Source organism: Panicum virgatum, chromosome 1N (genome assembly GCF_016808335.1).
Source record: "Panicum virgatum strain AP13 chromosome 1N, P.virgatum_v5, whole genome shotgun sequence".
NCBI classification, from domain to species: Eukaryota; Viridiplantae; Streptophyta; class Magnoliopsida; order Poales; family Poaceae; genus Panicum; species Panicum virgatum.
This window is the reverse complement of record NC_053145.1, coordinates 64,184,649-64,189,424: the sequence shown is the minus strand read 5'-3', so window position 1 is coordinate 64,189,424 and position 4,776 is coordinate 64,184,649. Positions and strand designations below refer to the sequence as shown.

The window sequence follows — 4,776 nt, the reverse complement described above, 5'->3', positions numbered from 1 at the left end:
AATATGCGAGTAAAAGTTATGATTTTCCTTCTTTAATGAGTATAGTTGACGGTCTTATTTTGCACTTAACGACCGTCAACAGGACCCACCGACGTTTACCGCGCCCCCATCGCGGTAAAAGCCAGAACCACCCCGGGCGGCACCCCGGGACTATCCGGGGTCCCCCGAACCAGGAGGGTCCGCGGGGCGACCCCGAAGGTCACCACGTGGCCACACTCGCGCCACCCCAGATGTCCCCTGGGACACCCCGGGAGCACAAGGACTGGCCAGACTACCCTAGATCGCCCCGGGGCGCAAAGGCCCACCGGTCAGTGTCTACGGCCACCCCGAGTGACCCGGAATGCTCCAAGGTCGCCCCGGGACGCCTCTGACACCGACGGGTCCCCAGAAGCCTGCTACGGCTGGTCCGACAAGACGCCTGCCCGCCTGACTGAAAGCATCTAGGCCCCTAATTCGAGTTTTGGTAATTAATGACAACGGTTTGTGGATTAACAATTTCATTTGAGATAATGAGTATAGGTTGATCCACGGATGAAAGATATTTGGTTGTGAACGTATGGAGTTTTGGAAATGTGAGCAAAGCTCGGGCTCAAGGCAAAAGTATAAAATAGGGCTTTTGCATTTTACCGGTCACAAGGCGATTAGTGGATGAAAAGTGACCGGATTTGTTGGATAGATAGCCGTACTATCAAGAGGGGTTGTGTACTCATGCTTGACGGGTCTTTAGTGCCATTTTGCTCAAAATGTCTAGTTGCATGCATGAGGGCTAACGGCGTTTTGAAAAGATTTGAAAAAGACTAGTTTGAGAGCTGACTGAGTAACGGCGGACAGTCCGCACCACAGGGGCGGACAGTCCGCGCCCGTTCCAGAGAGCTTGCAGAGACTCTGGTGGGCTGGCGGACAGTCCGGCCCAGGTGGGCTGACGGTTCGCCACTGTATTTCAATTTGTACCAGAAAGGGTGTCTCTCTGGTGTGGGCTTCAAAGTTGAACGGCGGACAGTCCGGCCTTGGGGCGCGGACGGTCCGCCGGCTAATCTCAGTTTTGTACCAGAGAGGTTGTTTGTCTGGTTTGGGCTGAAAAGTTAACTGCGGACGGTCCGCTCCTGAGGCACGGACGGTCCGCAGGCTAATCTCAAAGTTGTTCCAGAGACGATGTTAGTCTCTGGTGGTGTGGAACTCTTAACTGCGGACGGTCCGCCCCTGGGGCGCGGACGGTCCGCCAGGGCTTAACGGCTAGTTTTGACACGCATTAAATGCACTCTGACTCACTGGTTTATAACGGCGGACAGTCCGGTTTTTGAAACGCGGACGGTCCGTGACTTCGCAGAAAAGAGTGTAACGGCTAGTTTTTGAATGGGTGTCTATATATACCCAATGCCCGGCCATTGGGAGGCTCTCTTGGCCATTTGGACAGCTTTCTTGACACATTAGAGCTAAGGCATCCCTCTCTCACACACACTTGCTTAGAGATTGCATTCTTGAGATTGTGAGAGCTTCCTAGTGCATTGCATCAAGAGTTTGAGCTTTGTGGCATTAGGGAAACTTCAAGCAAGCGTCATCAACTTGTTACTCTTGGGAGTTGCCGCTCCCTAGACGGCTTGGAGAAGAGGATTTCGTGGAGCACCTCCAAGGAGATTGTTGAGGAGCCCCGATTTCGGTTGTGAGAGGTCTTGTGCTCACCTCACCGGAGTGGTGAAGAGCAACTCTAGTGGAATCGAGGTGTGGAGCGGTTCCTTGATTCAAGCCGGCTCAAGATCAAGAGGTTCTTGATAGAGGAGCGGTTGGTTCTTGGAATCCACCTCAACGTGGATTAGGGCTGACCGGCAAGTCATCGACACCACGGGATAAACTCTTGTGTCAAGCTTGGTTACTTCTCTTGCTCTCGTTAATTCTTGTTTTACTTTGAGCAATTTACTTTACTAGAGCTTGTTTTGCATCTTGTCATCCTAGGTTGCAAACCCATCTAGAGATAGTAATAGCTTGACATAGGGCTTTCCTTTGGTACTAATTAAATTTCTCTAGTGTTGTTGACTTTAGATTTTAAACCGCCTATTCACCCCCCTCTAGTCGGTGTTCTTGATCCTACACTGACAGAGGCGGGGCAGCCTGGAAGACAGCGCCTACCATGCAAAGAGGGCGTTCACACTAGTTAGAAAGCAATAGAGAAGGCAGATATAGTCTATAAATAGGAAGGTCCCAGGACATAGGTACTGGTTCTTTCGCTACCTAACTCATACAGAGATTTTGGGCTTGGGCTCCCCAACTCGGGATCAGCAAAGAACCAATCACAACTCATGGGACGTAGGGTATTACGCCCCCGGGCAGCCTGAACCTGTCTAAAAACCACCATCTCCACTCGCTTCCTTAGTGGAGATCCTTGCACGATTTATATCTCTGGCCGAATTTCTAAACGGGAGTTCCCACGAATTCCTGCTCGCGGTACTCACCCACCGTCAACAACCTTCTAGAATGATCTACACTATGCAAGAGTAAGATATTTACCATGGAGTAGTCTAGATTTGATAGTAAAATAAATTAGAGAATGTTGTAATATCTAGGACATTTCTAGAATGTGGGACACTTGTCGCAACCTCATGGTTCCCCATTGCCCTATAAATAGATCCTCCCTCTCTTGCCATGCCATTCATTCCAAGATCATGGTAGATGAGTGGTGCTAGGAAGTAGTAGGAAGGGTGAGTGCTAGGTTAGCCACAAAGAGAGGGTGTGTTGTGTACTCCTATGTAATATTTTTGTGTTATAATAAATCAAGTGTTTTGTAAGTGTTAGTGTTCCAGTTTTTAAGTACTTAGTGCATAAGTTGTGATCTATCGTAGGTTGGCTCTGCCACAAAGAGAACTCTTTCTTATTTCAAACACCAAATTGGCAATTGTACTAGGGTCTTACCAGAATGAGACACCTCATCATCATCACACTCAGGTGGAGCATCATATGAAATTGTGAAGTATCAATTGTAAAGCTAGTAAAAAGATTATTAAAGGTTCAAATGGAAAGGGGTGCTTTCAGCATACCTTCTTGGTTTTTCTCTTAGATGCAGTCGAGCGTTTCACCTTTGGCTGAGCTGCATTCCCTGTGATATGCGAGCAGATAGTCAACAATTGCTAACACGCACCACAGAAATGAGAGGTGGAAAGGTTGTGCAAGGTTCATTTTCCTTAGCTGAAAAGTTATTAGATCTCAGCTCAAGCTTTTCAAATCGAGAACCCTTTCTTATTTCAAAATAGCAAATTGGCAAGTATAATAGGATCTTACCAGAATGAGGCACCTCATCATCATCACACTCAGGTGCAGCATCCTATGAAATTGTGAAATACCAATTGTAAAGTCAGTAAAAAGATTATTAAAGGTTCAAATGGAAATGAGGGTGCTTTCAGGATACCTTCTTGGTACTGGCAGCCAGGCGTTTCACCTCTGGCTGAGCTGCATTCCCTTTGATATGCGAGCAGACAGTCAACAATTGCTAACACACACCACAAAAATGAGACATGGAAATGTTGTGCAAGGTTTACATTTTCTTTGGTAAACTTATCTCTCCTTCTTTCCCTCTCCTTCTCATCTGCCATATCCATTTTCTCGAGCATCTGCATCGACCATAGCTAGTTAGCAAGCATAACAGAAGAAAGTAAGCAAAAAATTAGGGGATGGCATTGCTTACATTCCAATCTTTCTCTAAAGCATAAGTTCTCTCAACCAAAGTGATTTTGCTGATGTTTTCTCTAGTTCCTTAACTTCATTATTAATTTCTCTCTCAGCAATGAGATTCTGCGTCCTCTCCACGTTCAAGGTATCAATCGACAATGAGAGGAGATAGTCATAACAAGGATCATCTCCTTTTGCGGCTACATGACTTTCTTCATTTTCTTCGTTCTCTACTATAGCTCCCAGAGCAGCTGTTGCCCTCTTATTTTTCTTTGGCAAGGGATCAAAATTCTTTTGCCGAAGCTCTAGGAATAGATCTGCCCTCTTCCTGTTAATGACTACAATTTCGTCATTAACAACACAACGGATAAACCTAACTTTGTTTTCAAGCTTCTTCAAGTCCAGCTTGATGTTTTCCAAAAATGTTTTCTGCAAAAAGATAAACTAGTTAACTTGGTGTTCGAAAAATATCCTGAGAAGAACAAAGTTAAGGTGTGCACCTTTCTCTTAACATAGAAATCAAGTCTTAATTTGAAGAATTCTTCAAGGAATATAGAAATATCACATTTTAGTGATAATAGGACACAACAAAATAGGGTCTGTAGCAATAATAAAGATGAGACACATACTTTGTTCAAGAGTTGAATACTTTCATAGTTTGCCACCAGGGGTCAAACAAGTGCATATTTGTAGGTGAGCCCGTCGACGGGGTTGGAGACGATGAGCAGCAATGTGTCCGGGGAGTGCTAAATAACATGGTGGTGGAGAAACATGTCGCCGAGGACCAGAACGATCTAGGAGGCAACGGAGGGGAGCGCGTCGAGCAGGACGGCTCCCGGAAGATAGCGGGGAGGGGAGCGAGCGGATGAGGGCGAGGCAAAATGAAAATGAGGATAAAGGAAGACGGACCTGGCGTAGTTAATTCCGCGCAGGGGGGGGGGCGTTCGCGTGCGTCTAACAGGGGCATGACCGTCATTTATCTCCAAATGCATGGATGGTCCTAAATTGGACAGATTTTTTTAGAGAAATCTGTTGACAAATTTTTAGCAAAACTCTAACAACAATGTAGCGAAGAGAAATCCCTTTTCGCTTCCCGTGGTCGTCCCTCTGTCCGCTGCC

At 46.4% G+C, this 4,776-nt stretch overlaps 1 long non-coding RNA gene across 10 annotated transcripts; it reads right to left on the bottom strand.

Moving 5' to 3' along the window:
• Nucleotides 1-3,043: 3,043 nt before the first annotated feature.
• Nucleotides 3,044-4,566, bottom strand: LOC120657427. Of its 10 annotated transcripts, none has more exons than XR_005668167.1 (7): nt 4,287-4,566; nt 4,158-4,198; nt 4,036-4,086; nt 3,674-3,995; nt 3,398-3,599; nt 3,271-3,313; nt 3,044-3,088 (listed from the first exon to the last, which is right to left on the bottom strand). It is a non-coding gene; the product is annotated as an uncharacterized LOC120657427 (long non-coding RNA). The 10 variants fall into 10 exon arrangements; XR_005668168.1 differs by having other exon boundaries at nt 3,674-3,985; XR_005668163.1 differs by having other exon boundaries at nt 3,674-4,086.
• Nucleotides 4,567-4,776: the final 210 nt, after the last annotated feature.